Here is a 23,920-nt window from a genome sequence, read left to right on the forward strand (position 1 = left end):
CAGGGGAACTGCAGATTTTGACCCCCACTCCACTCCATCCAACTGTCTGGAGAGTCTCTGGGCTGGGTGAACCAGTGTCCAGCTCTGACACTAAGAGGGGCTCAGTTCACTTCATGGCCCTTCTCTGCCAAGGTGTAACACAAAAGGGAAAGAAGTGGGTGGAGGGATGGGCTTTTATGACAACTGAAGCACCTAAAGCGCCCAGCCCAGCCCAGCCCAGCTCCGGGAGGACCAGGAGCTCCCTCGGCCCTCACTTCTCTTGCCCCTGGAAGTTCACATCACCACTGTGCAGCCCTAGAGACCTAGCAACGAGCCTCCCCGCCTCCCACCCAGACCCTGGCTGCCACCACCAACCACCCGGGACACCCAGCGCGGGCACTGGGCCGCCACAAAACACTCCCTTACTCGCTTTTTTTCCCCCTTCCTTACAGATGGAGTAGACTTCAAATTTCCCAAAGAATATTACTAAAAGTCTTCCTGAAAAATAAACAGAGGAAGTTAAAAAAAAAAAAAAAGTGGGTGGGGGGAGGTTGGGGACTTTGAAAAGAATGCCTCTTCCATGTACGGGATTAGGAGTAGGAGTCGACTGAGGTGGGCATGGGCGTCTGCCTAGGGAGGAGGCCACCGGTTACGCCTGCAGGGAGGTGACTGTGGTGTGATAAAAAGTCAAGACTTTCACTGGTTCTCCTGCATGACCTTGAGCAAGTTGCCAGACCTCTCTGGGCCTCAGTTTCTCCCTCTGTAAAATGGGGGATATGTATCCATCACACACAGTTGCTGTAAGAACTGTGTGAAGTAATAAATGTGAACATGTCCAGCACACAGAAGACACTCCTCAAAGGCTGCCCCATCCATCAGCTTTGGCCAGAACACTGTCCCGAGCTGGACACCAGGACCAAGGCTAAGGCCTCTAAGGAGCAGGCATCGTCATCATTTCTGACCTGGTCCAACACAGTGTCTACCATTTTGACCCAGGACTCTAGGCCAGCTTCACACAGACCTCAGATTCCAGAAACAAAACATCTCCCCCAATGTTCTGTGTCCCCCAAGGACCCCAGTCCCTGCTCTGAAGATGCCAGGTCCAGAGCCTGTTTGCAAAGCACAGGTGCTGTTAACTGACCGTACAGTTTCCTCCTAGGTGGCAGCCACATGGCAAGTGTACACAGTATTTCCTTCATCCTCACAGCAGCCTTGATGTCAGCACATCTATTCCCATCGCCACTGCATAGACGAAGTGAATCAACAGCCCAGGTCCAACGCTGCAGAGGGGGAAGCCTGTCCTCAAAGAGCAGAGTGTCTGACCCAGTGATTCCCAATTCTGGCTGAAGAGACAAATCATCTGCAGAGGCTTTAAAACAGACCAATCCTTGAATCCCTGCCCCAGGCCTTCTGACTCCATTGGTCGGGGGTGGGGGGAGGGTCAGGGACTCTGTATTTGAGAAGTTTCTGGCACGATTCCAGTCTGCAGCCTGGGTTGAGAGAGCTCACCCTGAGCTCAGTGGACCCCTTCCCCTGCTCTTGGAAGACTGCCTCCCTCCTCACCACCCCACCCCTGGTCTCACTAGGTACTCGGGCACTAACAACAGGCTCCACCCCCTCCCTCAGTGACACACACCTACACTGCACTTCTAGGCATCCAGGCCCACAGGTGACCTTACTACCATGGCGGACCAGCTGTTTGTCGTCTGCTCTCTGCCGCCCCCTGTGGACACCAGTGAGCAGAACATGTCACTTTCCTTTCCTCCTCCCACCAGATTGTTCTGGAACCACCTGCTTCACACATCAGCCCCTGCCCCCTCCCCCAGGTGAGGCTTCATCCTCCTCCACCCGCTTGGTTCCTGGAGTGGCCCCTCTGCCTTCCCTAGGCTGGTTCATGAGGCAAGTCCCAGGCAGCCCATTCCAGACCAGCTCTGCTCCGGGCCTGCACTCCTGCTGGCATGGCAGACAGGCCATTCCTCACCCGGGAGGGTAAAATCCACGCCCCATCCTCCCTGTGGTCAAACTTGGCTCACACGAGCCCCACGTTGGGCTTGGGACCAAAGCCAGCACAACGTTCACTTATTTGCCTGCCCTTGGCCCTGCTGTGTGTACTCCAGGGCAGGGGCAATTGTTCTTGGGACAGCCTCTGCTGTTTGCTCAATCCTGTGCCCAGCCCTCCAGTTCCCTGTCGTTTCTGTTTGTTCATAATGTAAAGAGATCTCAGCCCTGAGCGGGCGCTCCTCATACCAGGAAGAGAAGCCGGTGGCTGGGGGCCCCCGACAAGTTCAGCCCTTGCCCACTCTAGTCACCACGTGACCAACTTGGCCGAGTAAGGCCCCTGCAGTCACCCAGGGTCCTGGCGTGGAGGAAGATAAATTCTGCCCTGAGCAGGCCTCCTCCTCCCACAGGCCCCAGCCTGTTCCCCTCTCCTGGGATCCAAGCCCAAGGGTTGGGGTAAGTTGTGAGCCCTCAACTTGTGGAAGCACAAGGCCCAGCAGGCATTTTCTTTTAATAGAGAGAAGATGGATAGAAAGAGAAACAGATAGAGGAGCTTGGTAAGTATCAGAAGGTAAGATCTATTTCCCCTCCTATAAATTTTCTGTCAAATTAACAAGTATCTGTGAGCAATTCCAGAAGACATGCGTGTGTATGTGTGTTCACTTTGATTTGTAACAAGAGTCATTCAGTGGGGTTTGTAAAGGGCTGGCAGTGGTGGCAAGTGTGTGTGTGAGTTCACTCCCTTGTTTACTCTGAGATGGTGTGGCACAGGAGCAGGAGCAGGGCCTCCAGAGGCACAGATCCAAGTTCAAGTCCTGCCTCTGTCCCTTGAACCGTTTCAGTGTGACCTCATCACCTCTCGGGGATCAGTTTTCCCATCTGTTAAGTGGGGTTAATAAAACACTTAGCAGAGAGCCTCGCACACACATCGGAGATGCCAGCTGTTATTAGTAACCTGGCACTGTGGGGCGATGTAGTGTTAAATATTCATGCCACCAGTATCTTCTGTTGTCAAAAGGAGCAAGCCACAGCACATGCAACAATATAGGTGGATCTTAACAGCATAATTTTAAATGGAATGGACTTCAAAGATTATATAAAGCATAATAGGTTCTGAATAAGGCTAAAAATAACTACAATAAAATATACCTTTTAGGAATACACATAGATGCAGTGGAACTAATAAAAAGGAAAGCGGGGGAATGATAAAGACAGGATTAAGGAAGACGATGACCTCGGATGGGAAGGCCTGAGGCGGGATCTCACATCTGGATGTAGGTTTTGTCAAATCCTTGCTTTGTCTTGAGTGATGAGCTCTTGGCTGCTTATTACATGAGTGAAAAACAACTAAATAACTACATAAAAAAATAAAAGCAGACCATGCAGGGACCAACACAGGGAATGTCATCAGATGGGAGATTGTGATTAAACCAACTGGAAGCATCAATGGTCCCCAAGGTGGGGGAAATATATTGGATGCCCATTGCAGACTAGATACTGTCCCAGGCTCTGGGTTTACACCAGCAAATGGAATGATGATAATCAAAAAAAAAAAAAAAAATCCCCACCCCCTTGGAGCTCACATTCTACTGTAGGGAGATAAGACAGTGAATGACATACATAGTGTCAGCCTATGAGAGGTATGGAGAGAAATGAGGATCCAGGAGACGGGAAGCAGGTGGTCCGGGAAGGCCTCATCGAGAACTTGACATTCAAGCGAGGCCTGAAGGGGAAGGAAGGAGGCTTGCAGATCTCTGGGGGCTGAACTTCTAGGCGGAGGGAACATCCCAGGCAAAGGCTTTGGGGCAAGAGTGTCTAAAACTGGGAGGAGGCCAGTGTGGCCGGAGGGGTCAGGAGGGAAATGGGGGCCACTCTGAGGACTTTGGCTTTTGCTCTGAGCGACATGGGGAGCCAGTGGAAGGTTCTGAGAAAAGAAGGAAACCAACGGAGACACGTTTTAAAGGATCCCTCTGGCTAGACTGTTGGGGATGGAGGCTGGGACCCTAATCAGGAAGCAACTGTGATCACTAGGGTGAGAGATGAGGCTGCTGGCGCCTGAGAGATAACGGTGGAGCAGGTGAGAAGTGACTAAATCCTGATACAAGTGTGACCCGGCCACTGCTCTCCTGGGGGCTCCCAGGCTGGCAGCAAAAACCGCACATGCATCCAAATAACCACAACACAAAATCCACCATCAACTCTACAGCGTTTATGTGAAAGTCATGCTGCCCTGCCCAGGTGCAGAGATGCTGGCAGTCTCAGCCCTGCTCCTCAGACCCTGGCTCTGGGAAGCCACCTCCTTTGAGTCCTCGCACTTTCCCAAACCCTGCTGCAGCTGGAAATCCTGGTCACCTTTGTGGCTGGATGGGTGACATTCCTTCTCCACCCAGGGTCTGCCAGCCTCACTATGTCCTCCTCATGATGGGGCCCTCCCTGGCACCCTAACTGGGGTTTCCCTGTGCCCTCATTATAGGCTTCAATGTGGCCAGACTATCGGAGCCCAGGGAAGCTTTCAATCTGTGGCCCTAGGCCTTGGCTGCCCTGAAATCACTTGGAGAACTTGAAAAATCACTAGTGCCTGAGTCCCACCCCCAGAGACCACTGTAATAGGTCTGAGGTGTAGCCAAGGCTTCCGAGTGGCTCCAACGTGCAGCCAGGGCTACGAGCCGCTGCTCCAGTGGCCTGGTCTAGCCTCCCTGCCCCCATCCCTTTCAAGTGCTTCATGCCCACAAGCCTCTCTCCTGCCCCCTGCTCTCCTAGCAGGTGCATCCTCCCCTGGTGAGGCACCTCTGCATGGCCTGAGATGAGCTGAGAGTGCTGACTTAACTCACCGGGTGGGCTGGGACCCAGGGCTACCCTACAGGTCTGGTGAGTGGAGCGGATACCCAGGACCACCCACTTCCAGGGGCCCCAGGGCTGCTTCTAAGGCCAGAAAAGCGCTGCGGCTCAGATGCATTTAATCAAGGCTGTGCTGGGCTGGCTCCCCTCCCCTGCTCCTCCCATCCTTCCTCCTTTAGGACTAGGACTTGGAATGCATTCTTATTAGACTTTTCCTAGGTGAAAATGGTGCCGGGCTGGGGGTGGGGAAACTGGATGGAGTGTGATTTACACTTACCCTGAGTCCTCACACCTCCCAAGGGCAGCCAGAACCGGCAGCCTGCTCACAGAGCCGCTGGCAGACGGTAGCGCGGCACAGGCTGCCCTCTGATCTGCCCCAGCCGGGAGCCACATCTCCACACAAGCACCTCGAAATCTCAAAAGAGCCAAAAGCCCTTTGCGAAGCAAACAGGGAAAGGAGGATGCTGGTGACTGTAAGGTTCTGGCAAAGATGCCTCTCGTAGAAACAGTCCACAGTCCATAAGCCCCACAGACTTCAGATCAGGCTGCCCCTTCTATATTTTCCCTTTGCTCCAAGCAGCTATTTTGACTCTCATCTGCTTCTAAGTTCCATCTTCAGCCTTCTGTCCCTGCTCAGCCCCAAATAAGAGAGGCTATATTCCCTGTGTATAGGCTGACTAGGCACCTCCTGCCCTTTTTAGAGCAGGTACCCTTCATCAGGTCAGTTTCTGGTGGGCTTAGCTCCCCTGGAGCCCTCCTAGAGATGATATAGCAGGATTTCTCAACCCCAGCACTACTGCCATTTTTGGGGTTTTTTTGTTGGGAAGGAGGGTCCTGTGCATCGTAGGCTGTGTAGCATCATCCCTGGTCTCTACCCACTAAATGCCAGTAGTACCCACCCTCCCCACATCCATGACAGTAAAAAAATGTCTACAGACATCACTAAGTACCCCTTGGAGTGGGAAAGGGAGCAAATCACCCCACTGAGAACTACTGTGCTACAGCGATTTGATCGGGAACCTATGGAGGGCAAGGGCTGTGCCAGCACTTCTGATAGCCCAGTCCAGCAGCTGGCACAGAAAACCAGGCTGTGTGGTCTCGGTCAGGAAGCCTAACCTCTCTGGGCTTCAATGTCATCCTCTATAATAATTACGGCCAAATATATGCCCAGGACCGGCACTGTGCTAAGCACTTAGCACGGATTTTCTCACCTAATTCTCATAATATTTTTCTCAAAATGTTTTTCTGGAAAACATATTATCCCTATTTTACAGATGGGGAAATTGAGATTCAGAGAAGTTAGACAACTTGCCCAAGAGCGCACACCCAGAAGCCAGGCAGTTTGACTCCAGAGCCCCTGGTCTTACCCACCACCATTACTCCCTCCCTGAAAGAAGGGCTTGGGCCTAGGACCACCTCTGAAATCCTTTGCAGTTCCACGGCGGTGCCATTCTTTCAATGTGGTTGCTACAAAGAGAGTGTCCACTGGGCGTCCCGAATCCTTTGCGTCCCCTGCCCTGCCCTCCAGGACATGGCTTGCTCACGCGCCACTCCCCGCCGCATTCAGTCTGCTCCTACTACGTTCTGGTTCTGTGCGCTGTGCCAGGATCCGCTGTCAGTGAGTCGTGGAGTTTACTGTCTCCTGAGGAGGCAGATACTAACTACTAATTACTAATTACAACTGTGATTAGGGCTAAGAGAGGGCCTGACCCAGCCCAAAGGTTCAGGGGACGGGACAGCCCAGCTGCTCTCTGATGGGTGCGCAGGGGTTAAACCCATGAAGATGAGGGCAGCCAGTGTCCAGAGACAGCAGGTGTACACCTCCTGAAGTAGGAAAGAGCACCGCTTGTCCTAGAAACCAAGGGGCAAAGGGAGCCAGGAGGAATGGGGTGGGCGGGACCTGTGGGCACTGGTGAGAATTTCTCCCTTTATCCCAGATTCAGCAAGAGGCCCTGAGAGGGTTTAAACAGGGAGCGCTCTGGTCACATGAGCATATTTACCAGAGCAACTACTGTGTGCTGTGAAAGGGTCAGGGTGGGGATCGGGGTGGCAAGAGAAAATGCAGAGGGACCTTTTGGGCTGTTGGGCAGATCCGGGGGAGGGTGACAGGGGGATGAAGGAAACTGGCAGACTCCAAAGACATTTAACATGCAAATCAGATCAGAGGGGCGCAGGTAGGGCTGAAGCAGGAAGCCTGGAGGAGGGTCCCCCAGGGTGTGGGCACCTGCGTTTGAGGGCTGCTATGCATGACCACACTGGATTGAATAACTAACCGATCTACCAACTGATTCATTGATAAATGATGCCGAGATCTCTTTTGTGGAGTGAGGCTCCGTGTGGGGCCCCCACCGACTTAGGCCTCACTCTGAACAGGAACAGACAGACCACAGAAAAGACACATGTGCAGGTGGCCAAGCCCTGGGGAAAGAGCTCATATAACGAAAATGTAAGTTATTATTATCATTACCTTATCAGATCTGACAAGATCACAGTCAAAGGTGGGACTGCGGCGGCTTGTAACATAACATAAATGGGCTCTCAGGTGGCAGTTGGCTGTTGCATTGATTCTTATTCACTCAGAGGCTAAATCACGGTGCTAATGTGAAACATGTGTGAAATATCCCTTTTTCATGCACTGGCAATGAAAGGGCTTTGCAAATCTGTAGCCAAATGAATGTACTTCTGAGTAATGGGAATCTGCACGTGGGCATCATTTTATTACCAGCTACAAGCCAGTGTCATCAAAGCTTTGATTTCTCATTAAAGAAAGCACTCCAGCCACCCAGGGAGGTGAGGCACCAGCACAGGCCCCCTTGTCGAGAAGGTGACACTTGACTGCTATCCAGCACCTAAGGATTTAAAAACTGTACTTATCGCCACTTGGTTGCTCCTAGAATCACAAGAAGTAAGGATGGGGATGGACCTCAGGCGCTCAGCTCACCTGTGTGGGAAGAGACATGTACAGAATCATTTGGTTCATCAGTGGCAGATCTGGGACTGGAATCCACGCCTTCTCACTGGTCCAGGCCAGGATGCTTCTCCCACTGCACTCAGGACCCCAAGAAACCTTTCTAAAGATTCCCAGTCTCTCAGGCCCTGGGTTGAGTCTTCACTGAAACTACAAGAGGGAATGAGAGTAAAGACTACTTCTATCAGCCCAGGTTGGCAGGCAAAGGACACCACATCTTGGGAGATGCTTTGGTGACTATGGAATGCGAAGGGGCTATTGCTTGTAGGATAAGGAAACAGCACAGGAATCTGGGAGCAAAGTCGTATTCACTTAACTGTTTATAAATAATACATACTTTGCCTGCTTCTAGAAAAGATTTGAGGTGGTTTGCAATTTAAAACACACACACAGGCAACAAAAGGCTCTGACTGACATCAGATTGCAGACTTGTTTTTAAGAGCAAAAAAAAAAAAAAAGGAAATGACCCAAGTGTCCCTCTCTAAGGAGGCTGGTTTAAAAAACTGTCCATGTATTCAGTGGAGTACTACGCAGCTATTTTTAAAAATTGAGGAAGTGCTCTGTGTACTAATATGGAGAGACTTCACGGACATATATTTAGGGAAATAAAAAAGCAAGGTGTACATGACAGATACAGTAGGCTACCTTTTGTATGGTAAAGCAGTAAGCTAAGAATGTATATTCAGATTTCTCCATTTTAACATAAACACTGGAAGAAAACACTGGAAGAATAAACCTGGAAGTTATATAAACGGTGGCCTACAGAGAGCAGCAGGCAGAGTGAGAAATCTTGGTGTACACTTCTGTGTTTCATTTTGATTTTTCAACTGTATAAATGCTTTACCTGTACAAAAAATTCTAATTCAATTAAACACAGAGGAAAGAGGAAATGGGAAATAATTCTATGTGCAAGAGCCAAACATTTCTCCTTTCTGCCCCCTCTGAAAAATGGGTGCTGGACCCAGCAGCAAAGGGTGCGTCACTCGCCCCTGGCCAAGAAGAGGCCAGGAACAGAGTGCACATGGCAGCCTGCTTGGACTGGCCTCCCTGCTTCTTCTCTAGAGGGGGCAGGAAGGACTGAAGGAAGGGCTGGGGCACTAAGCCAACTCTGCTCAAGGCGTGCCCAGTGCTGGAGGGCTGTGCCCACATCTGCTCCCGCCAGCCCTGATTCAGTTATCCCAGCTCCTGACGTCCTGAGGTTCCAGGAGCAGCCAAACAGCACTAAGTACAATGTTCATATTCTCAGGCTCCTGCCTGCCCAGCCCTCCCTACTCCTTCCTCCCTGTGGTCCCAGCACGGCCTGGGCGCCCCCAGCTCTGGGGGGCAGTGCCCTGGCATTGCTCAGCCACAGTACTTGTGGGAGAAGAGTCCTGGAGAGGTAGAAGGGCGGCACCCTCAGGACGGTGGCTTTGCCATGGGAACATGCTCTTCCCCTCCCAAAGTAGGAGGGGGCAGCCAACCATCACATCCATTAAAATGTACTGCTACCACCCAGACATCGACTGAGGAGGTGAAATTAATTCTAGCCTATTCATAAATTACATGCATATTATAGAAACCATATTATAAAAAACAAGATGGATGAGTCGTTTTTTTTAAAAGATTATATTAGGTACAAACACACGCTGTGGAACATAATAGCTTGATCCCATTTTTGTGTAATATGGGTCTATTTCTCCAGATCCATGTAACAATGTACATATAGACAGTGATACAGATGTAACAATTCCCTCAATTGTTGACAGTGATGATCTCTGGGATGGGTGAGGTCTCACAATTTCCTTCACTTTCTCAGTGAAACACCTGCATATTGTTTTAATTTTTTTCTTTATACAAAGCAACTATTACTTTTGTCATCTGAACGTGGATCTCTCTTATTTATTGCACACATTGCTGGGCTGGTGTATCTAGTCAGAGATTCGGTGGAAGAACTCCCCTCCCAACCTTGCAGCATCCAGCAGATGGGGGAACTGAGGCCCAGAGAGGTCAAGTGACTTTCTTGGCATCACACAGGGAGTTAATAGCAAGGCTGGGCTGAGAGCCCCTATCTCCCCACTCAGCCCTGCACGCTTTCCACTGTGGCCTGAAAATAAAATGAGTGTGTATTTGTGGAGGGTTCTTTATGTGGCCGGGAAGGGAAAATGGATGTTGCTCTCCCTTGGAGAAAAAAAAAACTTAGCACTCTAGGACTCATTACCTGGCTGCCAGGTCAATACCACCACCATTGACTCATGAAAGATTCCAGATAAGTATTCATTTAAAGATGAACCATTAACTGTAAATCAATGCCCAGAGTGAGTGCTGAGTTACAAAGTGAATTAGAATAAGTGGGTAAATGGCTAGCTGGTCTCAGCGCCAACGGCCGCCTGACTGTTACCCACCAAAGCTGGAAGAAGATATACCCTCTGACTCAGAAAAGCAACAGAGGGTCAGGGTCAGGGGAAGCTTCTTTAAGGAGTGTCTCCCTAACATAAAAATAATTGCCACTGCCTCCTCAGAAGCGGATGAAATGGCAGGATGCATATTAATCAATTAACAAGTGTTATTAAATCTTTTGTTGCACGGGGCTCAGAAGGCCTGGCTGACAGTCATAAAGATGGTGGCCTCTTCCATCTGGTCACTGCTTTACGACTCAGAAAGGCTTTAACGCATTGTCCTGTTGGAGCCTCTTGTCATATGGTCAGCATTTTTTTTTTTTTGTTTTTTTAAAAAACCTGCTCTTTATTTAAATATCTTTATTGAAGTATAGTTGATTTACGATGTTGTGTTAGTTGCAGGTGTACAGCAAAGTGATTCAGTTATATGCATATATATATAATTTTTCAGATTATTTTCCACTATAGTTTATTACAAGATATTAAATATAATTCCTTGTCCTTTGTTGTTTATCTATTTTGTAGTGTGTGTCTGTTAATACCAAATTCCTAATTTATCCTCCCCGCCACCTTTCCCCCTTGGTAACCGTAAATTTGTTTTTGTGAGTCTATTTCTGTCTTGTAAACAAGTTCATTTATATCATTTTTAGATTCCACATGTAAGTGATATCAAACAATATTTGTCTTATCATTTAATATGATAATCTCTAGGTCCATTCATGTTGCTACAAATGGCATTATTTCATTCTTTTTTATGCCTGAGTAGTATTCCACTGTAAATATACACCACATCTTCTTTATCCAGTCATCTGTTGATGGTCATTTAGGTTGCTTCTATGTCTTGACTATCGTAAATAGTGCTGCTATGATCATTGGGGTGCATGTATCTTTCCCAACTAGAGTTTTCTCCAAATATATGCCCAGGAGTGTGACTGCTGGATTACATGGTAGCTCTATTTTTAGTTTTTTAAGGAGCCTCTAAACTGTTCTCCATAGTGGCTGCATCAATTTACATTCCCACCAACAGTGTGGGAGGGTTCCCTTTTCTCCACACCCTTTTCAGCATTTATTGTTTGTGGCCTTTTTAATGGCCATTCTGACTGGTGTGAGGCGATTAACCTCACCGTAGTTTTGATTTGCATTTTTCTAATAATTAGCTATACTGAGCATCTTTTCATGTGCCTGTTGGCCAGCTGCATGTCTTCTTTGGATAAATGTCTATTTAGGTCTTCTGCTCATTTTTTGAATGGATTGGTTTTTTGATATTGAGCTCTATGAGCTCTTTGTATATTTTGGTAATTAATCCCTTGTTGGTCACATCGTCTGCAAATATTTTATCCCATTCCAAAGGTTATCCTTTGTTTTGTTTATGGTTCCCTTTGCTGTACAAAAGCTTTTAAGTTTAATTATGTCCCATTTGTTTATTTTTATTTCCATTACTCTAGGAGACAGATCCAAAAAAATATTGCTATGATTTATGTCAAAGAGTGTTCTGCCTATGTCTTCCTGTAGGAGTTTTATAGTATCTAATCTTACATTTAGGTCTTTAATCCATTTTGAGTTTATTTTTGTATATGATGTTAGAGAATGTTCTAATTTCATTCATTTACATGTAGCTGTCCAGTTTCCCAGGACCATGTATTGAAGAGACTGTCTTTTCACCATTGTATATTCTTGCCTTTGCTGTACATTAATTGACCATAGGCTTGTGGGTTTATTTCTGGGCTCTCTATCCTGTCCCATTGATCTAAGTGTCTGTCTTTGTGCCAGTGCCATGCTGTTTTGATGATTGTAGCTTTGTAGTATAGTCTGAAATCAGGGAGCATGATTCTTCCAGCTCTGTTCTTCTTTCTCAAGATTGTTTTGGCAATTAGGGATCTTTTGTGTTTCCGTACAAATTTAAGAAATTTTTTGTTCTAGTTCTGTGAAAACTGTGGCCGGCAGTTTTTAACATTTATTTCATGTCTGCGGAAGCAGTTCCAAGACTTGCTCAGGGTCCCACAAGGCAATGTCTGAGGCAGAGCTGGATGCCAGACCTGCCAGGCTTGGCCCCATGTGTTTCTCCCACACCCTGCTCTGTCGCCAGTGCCAGCATCCAGAAAAGTGGACAAACAGCCTCTGGAAAGTGAAATGACCAAGAAACACAATTCAAACCAGTCTAGCATCAGGTGGCTTCATCTCTCCCCTCCAGACCACCTGACATGCTGCGGACACATTTTGCCACTCTGCGATTTCACCTTCTGAGGACAGTTTGCATGTGTGGGTTGTATACGTGAACACACAGGAACACAGGGGTTAAATGTCTGCCTAGCTCTTTATGCTATCTGACGCGTTTTTACATACACTGCCCATCAAAACTCTCTTTTCATAGTTAAACGCTGTCAGTAGGACAGGTAATCTAATTATTTCCAGTTAATGGATAAGGAAACTGAGGCTCGGGGCACCTTGTCCCATGTCTCTTACTTCCCAGTGGCAGGGGCGGGGGGCCAACAGCTCTCTCTGGACCATCTCATTTCATCCTCCCAACCATCCCGGGAGGGAGGTGTGGTTACCCCATCTTCCACTTGAGGACGCTGAGGCTCAGGGACACTAGGTTATCTGCCCCAAGTGGCGGAGCCAGAACCCAGCACCGGGCTGTGCGGTGTGCAGATGCAGTGAAGGTCCACAGTGGGGCCAACTTCATGGCAGGCGCTGAGTAAGTCCGTCCCAAAATACCAGTACCAACAGCTTTCTGAGCCTTAACATGTGCCGGAAGTGGGCTGAACTCTGTCCACGCAGGACTCTTGAGAACACGGGATGCAGCCAGGTTATCTTTGAATCCTTGAGTGGTGCAGAGCTGGGACCCTGTGTTGACTTGAAGCACCTGCCACAGCCCTGTCCTTTTCTAGGACCTTTTCTTCCATTTCTGCTGTGCAAACTAAGGACAGTGTGGGCTCTTACTAACAAGTGCCCTTGACTGCTATTCATCCTGAATCACTCCCTGCACACCCTGCAGGAGTGGGAGCCCCCAGCCAGCTCTTTGCACCCAAGAAACTGGACCAGCTCCCAGGAGGGCCTCAGATCCCTCACCTTTACTTAAGCAACTGCTGCCTATCTTTTGCAAGATTCCTACTCAGGCCGGCTTCTCTCTCTGCCCTAAGGAATGATTTGATGATGATAATAAACATTTCCACATGAAGGCTTGGGTGTCTCTGAGTCATAATTTATTGCTTTATTTCTGTGGTTGACTTTTTTTGTTTGCTTAAAAGACAGGGCAGGAGTGCGTGAGTGTGGACAGGATGAGTAATCCCAGCTTATCCAAGCTCTGGTGGGAAGATGGAAACAAGGGGTGGAGACAGAGAGGAGGAGAGGATGGGAGTGGCTGGAAGGGCTAGGCAAGTGGAGCATGACCCCAGTTCCGGATAGAGAAGACTCGGGCCCCCAAGTCAGATAATACCGTAATCCAAACAAGGTTTATGTGCTCAGCTGCAGAGTGTGGGCGTGTGGGGGCGGGAGACGGGGAAGTATTCCAACCAAGTGATCCCTAACCAACAAAGGGATGGACCATCTAAATTTTCCCCATGTTCAGGGGAAGGCCCAGGGCAAGTGCCACCTCCTCCAGGGAGCCTTCGAAGATGACACCAGCCAAGAGCGAACTCCCTTTCCTCTGAACTGGAATCCTTCATTTATCCCCAGGGCTAGATGGCTTTGTCCCATCACTGTTTATTCTTACTGCCTCCCCAGTTCCACTGTGAGCTCCCAAAGGGCAGAGAGCTTTTTACCTCCTCTGTATCTTTTGAGCATGTGACACCCAAGATAGTCCACACTTTGGGTGATGTTAGACTACACATGTACACAGAGCCATGAGCTTCCAAGAAAACATCTGTGGACCAAGTTTCAGAAAGTAGCACCAAATAATAGTCATACAATTTAACCTTTGGTCTTGGGTTTTACACTGCACAAAACCCTTTCATATTCTTGGAAGGTAAGTGGCAGGTGACATGCAGCCCATTTTACAGATAAGAAAACTGAGGCTCAGAGAGTTTGAGTGATTTACCAAAAACTAGTTAGTAAATAGAAACAGCTCTGGAACCCAAATTTCTGACCTTTCTGATATTCCTTAGAGGAGCTGAAAGCTTCTATTTCCTCTGAAGCACATGACAAATTATTCTGGGGAACATGGCACTGGTACCACCCACCCCTACCCAGGATGCATGGTATGCAGTAACATACATTCAGAGTATAACCACGGCTCTGAAGAAAGCTGTTTGGCTTAGTTCAAGACCACCATTTCCAAGACCACCTTACCTTGCCTGGAACCCTTTCGCATGGGACATCTACAGTGTCTGCCCTGGGAAACGTTCTATCACCCCACTGTTACCTTCCCAGAAGGTAAATCATGTTCCCAGTAGAAGCTGTACATTATGGATGAAGAAAGGCTTAAGCTAGAGGAATAAAGCTCTAATGGTGAAATTTCAGGGCTCAGCCAGTTAGTAAGAGCATTTATTATTATTTTACTTTCTATTATTGAGCTTTTCAGATAAACCTATCACCAATCACCCAACCAGCTTCAATAATATCCAACAATCTGTTTTTGCTTCGTCTTTTTTTATCTAAAGTATTTCAGAGAAAATCCCAGACATTGCATCATATCATCTGTAAATACTTCGGTAAATAACGTCACCACAAAACAATTAACAACAATTCCTGAATATCTAACGCCCAGCCTGTCTCTAACCTCCTTGATTCTCTCCACTACGTCCTCCTACAGCAGGTAGGCTTGAGTCAAACCCAAGCCATACACTGAGCTCAGTTGGTGTGTCTCTTAAGACTGCAAATCTTAAACAATTCCCTCCCATCTCCGTGTCATTTCCCCTCGACCTTCTGTTGGAGAAGTTAGGGCACTCGTCCTGAGGAGCCTCTCTGTCTGGATCTGTGACGGCCTCCCTGCAGTGGGGTTTCACCTGCTCCCCTGGTTCCTGTACAAGGTGGTCATTAGATTTATGGAGCAGAATGATGTTCATCTTCGTGGCAGGAAAGTGTTATGCATGGTGCTGGGTCTCTCCCATTTCATCACATCCAGTTGTCCACTGTCAGCAAAGCTAATATTGATCCATGGGTTTGGATGCCGGGGCACATATCCTTTTGAGCAACTAGGTCTTCCCAGGGTCTCCAAAGTCATGTCACATTATAGAATTAGGTTCCAGATACATCCTTAACCTGGGATTTCACGGTGGGCTCTCTCTTACCACCAAGCTCCAAAATTCTATCAGCCTATCCTTCCCTGGGCTGTCTCTGGGTCTCTGGGTGACATTTTACCTTTCCTTTTTTTTTTTTTTAATTTTAAGAAAAGATACTTTTCAATGACCAGACAAGCTGGGGACCCCGTGCTCCTTTCAGATCAGCCTCTGCCAGCAACTCCATGGACTCAGCTGGAGTCCCAGGGTCCCCCCAGCCCGTGGATCCCTCCACCCGTCTCTTAGGAGATGAGTCAGAATCTCAAGGAGAACAAGAACACGTAGTTGAACGTGATAAATATGCATCCAAAATTTTTAAAAACCAAATTACACAAATCAAGCTTATTCTGAGAGGTTTGTTTTGCCAGGGGTCTCTGGTGCTCCAATCAGCATAATTAAATAGCAAGATATCTCAGGAATTGATTGTGGTTTTCACATTTTTTATCATCCAAGGACCATTGCAGCAAGATGATTTTAAGCTAATAAGAACCACCAAATTAGAAACTAATTAAGGAGATGGAAAATACAAATGTATTTGTTTTTAGTCGGGCACTATTTTTATCAGAGGAAACATGAAAATTTAAAATTGTTAAATACCCATAGGAAGGTTGTCAGTCAAGGGCAATGTGGCTTTCTGCCTCTCCCTGCTGCAAAATTTTAAGGTGATCTATCAGAAACTGTTCCCCGTGGACTCCCAGGAAGCAATAAAGGGACTAATTTTGAAGAGCAGAGTTACACACTGCTAGATTAGGCGAGGAAAAAGGTGTTGCCATGATATGCGCAAAGCTCTGGTGATTAAGATTCACAGCGCCTCTTACTTTTCAAACGCGTGCATGTCTGCAACAGGATTAAACCCCTGCACTTTCTCATACCCATTTAACAGATGAGAATGTTGAGGCCTGGGGAAGTTGAGAGATCTGCTCAGGGTCACACAGCAAACTTAGAAAGAACCTAGACTGTCACTCTACCTTAATGTGCCTGATTTTATGACACCCCCCTCCCCACTGTCCCCTACAGGTGCCATAGATTACCTTTTAAAATAGAGACTAAGTCACAAGGACACCAATTTGAAGGATTCTTTAAGGATGTGTGACAGCCCTGAGATCTCAGGCCCCAGGACAGGTGCAGGAAGCAGAAGCCAAGTGCTCTGGGGGGAGGAAGCTCCTGTCCAGAGAGACAGCAACACAAGGACCCACAGATCACTGTGCTGAGCATCAATGGATCACTGGCCCAACCACACACAACCAGACGTTGAACCAACTTTGAAAATGTCACTTCAGTCCCCTGGCATGGAGAATTCCCATTTATCTGTAGACTTTGCACTGATTCCAGCACAGCTGACACCTGGTTACTCTTTGCATCACTGACCTGCACCTCCTTATCCTGCTTCATCCTGAGGTTGGGCAATCTGCCTATAGAGACTCTTCAAATGTCCTTCCCCATCGCAGAATCCTCACCAAACCCAAGGCAGGTAGGAGAGGAGGACCCTATTCCTTAGGTCCATGCCTCACTCCCCTGAGGCCCAGGAAAGACAGATTATGAACTTTCATGATAACTGGGGTAGATTCCAAACTCAGGGGCACTAGTCAGACACCCCACACAATAGGCTAAAAAAAATAAGGATGTCAGGGAGACCTGCCACTGACACACAGGAGACACGGGGTTAGTTCAGAGGTGCTCATCCTGCAGGGAGGGGCACCCAGCGGGGCCAGCTGGTGAGAGGACAGTGCGTAGTGGCCCAACATGCCATGTGAGCTGAGTGGAGGACACATTTAGAATCATCCCAGCTCCCAAACAAGAAAACACCCCAGGGAGGGAATTAAGAGTCTCAAGAACACTTGACGAAAAACTTTCACATACACTAGCTCATTGAGTCTCAGAAAAACCCCAAGGCAGGAACTACTTAACTCATTCCTCAGGTGGGGCTGGGCGTAGCGGAACTTGACTCTGTGGAGTGCCAACCTGGTGCCAGCGGCACGGGTCAGGATGCTATGCTAACACACGTGCAGAGCAATTGCTGTTTTCTGCTGCTGTTGGGAGCCAGTGCCTGGAGCAGATGTCATTCACAGAGGACTAAAAACTACCCTCCCCCTTGCCCAGAAAGAGCGGCCGCATTCCATGGCAGTGGGCTCCCTGGCCCTAACGGGGGTAACCTGTATTTTCACGGCTGGGGAAGAAAGAGGGCAGGTAAGGTGGGGATGGACCTTCGTTTCAAAGGCTAGGGCTGGGAGACAGCAGGCAAGGGAGGAAGGGCAGCTTTTGGAGTAGGGTGCCTGGGTTGGGCCCCAAGACACTTGGGATGGCTTTAGGCAATGGGCCCTGGAGCGGCCAGCAATACTCACTCTGCTGAAACACAGCACCACGGTGGTGTCCACACTCTGGAGATGAAAACCTGGGGGCCCCCAGGTGCTCCATGGCAGAGCTGACGTGGAGCACAAGCTGGTTGAGGGATGACCACGTGGCTCTGGATGAGGAGGGCCACAGAGAGCCACCATGCCACCCTGGGCCAAGGTCCAGGCTTACCCCCTCCCCATCTGTCCTGCCCTACGAAGCCCCATGGTAATCATACAGCAGAATGGCGAAGACAGAACTACAGAAATTCCTGCTGGGAAACTTCTGCCAAACTTAGCCCACAGGGGAACTCAAATCGGTTTTCATTTAATTTAGGGAAATAAAAAGCATTATTTTTTTACACTGAAGGTCACAGAGTAATTACTATTCTATTTAGTCCTCATAGTTACCCAGTGCGATAGACGTTATTAGTGTCACTTTCAATGAAGCTTCTCAAGTTCAGAGAGCTTTGGGGACTGCCCGAGGTCAGCCCCAGACCCAGCAAGTGGTGGCATCCTGAGGTCAGCAGGACAGACCCACAGCCAGGGCTGGTTCCAGAGAACAGACGTCACCATCCAAACAAGTCATTCAAGACGTCTCTGATTATTCATACCAATTTCCCCAGGGATTCGCTTCAGCTGTGTCATGAGAAGAAGCCATAATAGTAAACCCTGTTATTTAGCTCAGGACACATCTGGCCTCTGGACGCCCCTGGGCAAGATACTCTAAACTCTAGATCTAAGCTGCCCAATACAGTAGCCAGTAGCCACACTGAGCATATAAAACGTGGCTAGTCCAAACTGAGATAGAATGTAAATATCAAACACACTCTGGACTTCAAACTTCGTACATAAAGAAGACTGTAAACTATCTCATGAATAATCTTTATAGTCACTACATGTTGCAATGATAATACTTTGGATGTGTTGAGTTAAATGAAACATTATTATGATTAATTTCATTTGTTTAAAATTCAAAATCACATGTGTGGCTGGTGCTCAGTCTCTCTGGGCAGCCCTGCTCCAAGTCCTAAGTCTTGTCTAAGCACAGCTCTGGAAACCTCCAAGCATTCCGAGAATGTCCTCTCTTCTCAACAATTCTGTGAACTCCTGGACCCACCCCTCCCACCCTCTATCCTACTCACTGCCCAGAAAGAATCCCCGGGCCCAGCAACTGCCAAAGCACTCACATGCAATCACCATTTCTGAGTGTCCGGATCCACCTTAAACCACATTTTCCATGGCCAGAGGAATGCCAATAACCAGGTTTTCAAAGTCCAGGCCTCAAACCCGGTTAGCAGTCAGAAGCCCTGGGAATCAAGATGCATCTTCTCCCAGCCTTCTTTGCTCCCTCCCCTGCCAGACTGCAAGCTCCTCCAAGAGCAGAACAATGGAAGAAAACTAAATGATTGATCACTTACGATGGTGCCAGCTGCTGTGCTAAGTGTTTCGCATGTTTTATTTTATGTTATTTAATTTTCCCAACCAGCCTGTGAGTGAGAAAGTCTTGTCCCCATTTTGAAGACAGGAGGCTGAGGCTCCCAGAGCCCTGGATCTGTCTCTACTCCCATGCTTTTTCCTCTGCCCCGTCTTCCCTTCCCTGGGAGCAGACACACCTCATGCATCTTCGCATTTCTGGCACCTAGCACAGGGCCCACGGCACAACAGGCACTCGGTCAACATTGTGAAACTAGGTTAAGAGTCTTCTGATTGACTCAAGCCTCTGCTCTTTCTTGATTTGATCAGGAAGTAGTTTGCCCCTTACCTTCCCGAGGCTGCACAGATGATGTGCGTCCTCACCTACCCACCTGCAGGCCGGGCCTCTTCTGCCTCCTCCTGCCCCCCATTACCTCCCACCACGAGGTCCCACAGGGTCAGCCCTGCCCAGGTCCCCAGTCAAGCCTAAAATGCACAGACCACCTGGCCCACTGAGAGCTGGGAGTCTGAGAACAGCCCAGGGCCAGTACACTAGGGTCTAGGGTGCCCAGAGGCACAGCCAGCCCCAGGCACCTAGCGAAGCCCCTTCAGGCATAGCCAGACCCCTGCTATACTCAGTGGGGTCCCCAAAGCTCCGTTCCCTTCCATTTGCTCATAGGGACAGAAGCCAAGTCCTGGGACCGCCTGGTGCCTATGGCTGATCCATTTCCTAGAAGTGGGCTCAGCTTTCAGGATTCCTTCTTCATCTTATTCTTTCTGCCTGATTTAGAACAAGGCCACCCAGAAGTTCTAATACTCTGCCCCTCCCCACCCCTTGGCTCGGTCCTGTGGACCCTGACACTGGCCTGCACTGGGATGGAATCTGCCCCACCCCCTTGGGTCTCCTGCCTCAAGCCACTGGCCTTCTCCCCCTGCCCTGGTCAGTTTCCCAAGGCCCCAAGCTATTTTTGCTCAGGCCCCAGACTGCTGTCTTTTCCATGGTGGAAACTGCCAGAGTGGTACCCAGTATGATACACACAGTGAGGACCAGAGGGCCAATGGGAACAGGCCCTCCACTGGACCAGAGCTCATCTTTGGTGTCTCCAGTCTCAATGGGCCCAGTTTCTTCCAGCCTCAGGGCCCTGCCCTCTAGGTTCTGGGAACCTTCTCAATGCTTCCTGCCTTGGCTGACCTCCTCAGATAAGCTGCTAGACCCAGGGTGTCTGCCAGCCCCTCCTATGCTCTCCAGATCCCTACTCATGACCTACCCCAGCCAGCCTTGGCCATCTGCTACTCGCCCTAGCACCCTTGGAGGGATAAAGGGAATCACAAAGGACCTATGCCCATTTTTACAAGAAATACCAATCCATCACCTCACCTGTCATTCAAGAAATCAGACCCAATCCAGAAGGCTCCTCAGCCAGTGAGGCTTCCTGGCCTACCCCTCAGGTGCCACCGATACAGGAAAGACTCCTACTCCCCTTGCTTCCTGTTTCCCCACTGGCATCCATGCCCTGCTTCCCAAGGGAGTTGATGGGAAATAATGTCTTAATTTGTTACTCCGAGGTCTTAAAACAAGAGGTGCTACATTCATCCCAGCATCAGGCCTTCCCATAAGGTATATAGTAAGTGAACCTACCTGACGCTAAATCTTCCGGTGCCTAGCTCCAGCAAGCACTTGGGGCAGAACTAATAACTATAAAGCGTCCATCTGTCATCTTATCAGGCCTTCCTCTGCTTCGTTTGCATAGTTATCTTCCAAGAGTTGATGTTATATGTCTACTGCAGGCTGATCTATTCTCCTACCTGCCACATCATTCAGAGAGGATGGATGAACCTCAGGCTCATTACCTGTCATTACACCATGTACATGTCACCGGGGGCCGGAGTATCAATTCTTCCTGAGTCTCCCCGGTGGTGCGGTCCTCTGACTTGGAGGCGAGCGAGCTGTAGAGTGTGTTCACTCCTCAGGCCCTGGGGGGCTCCACGCCATCCCTTACTGCTCTCCTGGTGGGCCTGCTCCTCACGGGTAATGAGGCCTTCTGAGTTCCCAGCTGCTTCAGAAGAGACCTGCAGGAAGAGGCTCAAATTTTAACTGTTTTAGAACTTTCCAGATACTGTTTTTTTGTTTGTTTGTTTGCTTATTATTATTATTAGGTCTTGTAACTCCAGGTGACCATGCAGATTGTACCTCAGCTAGGGTCTTCACTGCCAGGATCTCACCCACCAGCCCTATACCCAGGCCTCAGAGTGCATGTGTGCACATGCATGCGTGCACACACACACACACACACACACACACACACACACACATCTTTGTTCTTATCTTCTTACCTCTGCATGTTTCATTTCATCTTCCTGAAAGGCCCACCTTCAGTCACCCATCCTACTCACCATTCAGAGTTCAGCTCATACCCACAACAGACCCTCACTGCCCCAGGAGAGAGGGAGGACCCAGGAGCCCTCCCTCCCCCAAAGAGACTCACAAAGAACAAGGCCATGTCTACCAGGAACCTTCCTCAACTCTTGGAGCCCCCAAACAGCAGCACACTGGAAGTCCTGCCCCAGGTGGCTCCAGGGAGGCCACTCACCTGTGACCGATAACACACCTCCTTCACAGCCCTTCACTCAAAGCAAGAGACAAAGGTGAAGATGCAAAGATTTATTCAGTGGACTTGCTGAGGACTTAAGCGCAAGAGGCAGCCTCTCAGCTCTGAGGGACTTCTCTGAAGAGGTAAGGGAGGAGCCAGAATATAAAGGAGTTTTTGCAAAAAAACAGGTAGTCAGAACATCAAAAGATCACTGTTAATTAAAGAAAACCAGACATCTCAAGCTCACTGGGTGAGGGACAAAGACACCACGGGCTCCACTGCGTGATCACATATCTAGCTAAGACTCAGCTCACACTCTGAGGTGGTGAGGGGGGTGAGTGGTAAGGGGCTCCAGCTAGAAGTAGCCATGCCTCAGCATTTAGACCTGCCAGTCTCCAGACACTGGGTCCACGCTGGCCATAGCCCTGCATCTCCGACCAGCTGTGGCCTCCAGCTCCTGGGGGCACTGCCCAGACAGCTGTGACTCTGAGCTCCACCCCAACCTTGGGCTCCCCTGGGCCTCAGTGGACCCAGTGCTGAGAAGGGCCTGTGGCAGGTGGAGAGCATCCGCAGGGCATCCAGCGCCACAGGTAAGGGGAAGCACCATGGACAGGGATGAGCGCAAAGGAAGGCAGGGACGTGGAGTCCCACGGATGCTGTAAGCAGAACGATGATAATGTCTTACACACATGTCATGATTCATACCCTTCAAGCTACTTTTACGTCCATTGGACCCATTTGATTTCACAGGAGTGATGTAAAGGGGTGTGTGTGTGTGTGTGTGTGTGTGTGTTTTTAAGGTTATTTTAAAGATAAGGCAACGGAAGTACAGAAAGGTTGAGAATCTCACTGAAGATCACACAGTAAGGTAGTGAAAGAGTCAAGTCTGGAATTCCTGACTCTCAATTATCTGTTCTTTCCAGCAAGCTCCCTGGTCCTGGGGTAATTTCCTATCACGTCAGGGTGACAGTGGGTCAAGAGGACTGGGGAGGGGGAGGGGAACAGAGGCATGCGTGGCCTGCTGTGGGGGGATGGGGAGAAGAGGAGAACTAGAGAAGGGTGGCGCCTGTGGCTTCTCCCCTGCTAGGAGGGTCTGGGCGAAGAAAGCGGAGAACAAAGTGATAAATAGGGAAGACAGGTATGCAGAGGCTCCGGGGAGCAGCTCAGGCAAGGAGGAAGCTGCTGTGATAAACAGCCACCGCCTGGTGGTGGGGGAGGGGCGGGGTACCGACCTTGCGCCTCCAGGGTGACCTGGCTTTACTGCCATGACCTCCCAGTCATTTCTGGGCAAGGCAGCCCTGGGGGTTAGAAGTCCCTTTGAAAGAACAAAGCAATTACTAGTAGTAATACCTTCCAAAAGCATATATACAAGTCGGCGCCCTGTTGTATATGGGATATATCTCTAAATAATGAAAATGAAAAAACAAAAAATGATGTTCCAGCCATGCTCCACCCATATGAAGAAAGATCTCAGCTGCTCCTGGACAATGGGGTTCTCTGCTTGATTCCAGCGCTGCGCTCCTTCTGTTGACACGGAGGAAGTCCCAACCCAGGAAATTCCTACCTGGCAATAGAAGGCAGGCCCAGCCCCTTCCAGGACAAGCAGCGCAGGCCAAAGGCCAGGAAACCCAGGATAGGTGGCAAATGCAAGGAATTGGGTAGAAAAATGACTCAAACACCCATGGCGGCCACGAGCTCAGTGCAGACCCACACGCCCACCTCCATCCGCAGTGGACTGGGCCTCAAAACCAGGCTACGAGAAGAACAGAAAGTCATCCCCTGGTGTTAGGGCTCCGTGTCCCAGGCAACCAGGGGGCGGGGCAAGGAGGGGGAGGGGCTCTTCCTACCTACTAGGAGGTGAGCTCTACGGTGCCCACCAGATGCCATGGGGAAGGGAGGAGAAGAAGCACCCTTTAGAAGCCGATCTCCTTGCTGCTGTAGCTCCAGAAGCAAACAGCTAGAGCACATCAATTTTTGCTGCGGGTGGGAGTGAGGATAGGAGCCCTTTTGAGCCCTCCTGCAAGGTGGGGCTGGAACATATTCACCGCAGATGGTGCTGTCGCCCTCACGCCGGGATTCTCACTCCTAATTATCTGTACTGTCAGCAAAACAATTAACCCTCAAAGAAAAATTGCACCGTCCACTCCCAACCATATGAAAAGGCGATTTTTCCCAAGGACGAGGGACACTTAGGGCGGCGGCAGAGGGA

General features: G+C 49.2%; 1 protein-coding gene across 2 annotated transcripts in view; it reads right to left on the bottom strand.

Annotated features, from left to right (window-relative positions):
- The window catches only part of ZBTB7C (zinc finger and BTB domain containing 7C), a 314,130-nt gene that overhangs the window by 230,805 nt on the left and 59,405 nt on the right, over positions 1–23,920 (bottom strand). For both annotated transcript variants that reach the window (XM_031441954.2, XM_064480324.1), the window contains exon 2: positions 20,972–21,190. The gene's annotated coding sequence lies outside the window, so the exon portion shown is untranslated. The remainder of the gene's footprint in view (positions 1–20,971; positions 21,191–23,920) is intronic.

The sequence above is a fragment of the Camelus dromedarius genome, chromosome 28, assembly GCF_036321535.1.
Source record: "Camelus dromedarius isolate mCamDro1 chromosome 28, mCamDro1.pat, whole genome shotgun sequence".
In the NCBI taxonomy this organism is placed as follows: domain Eukaryota; kingdom Metazoa; phylum Chordata; class Mammalia; order Artiodactyla; family Camelidae; genus Camelus; species Camelus dromedarius.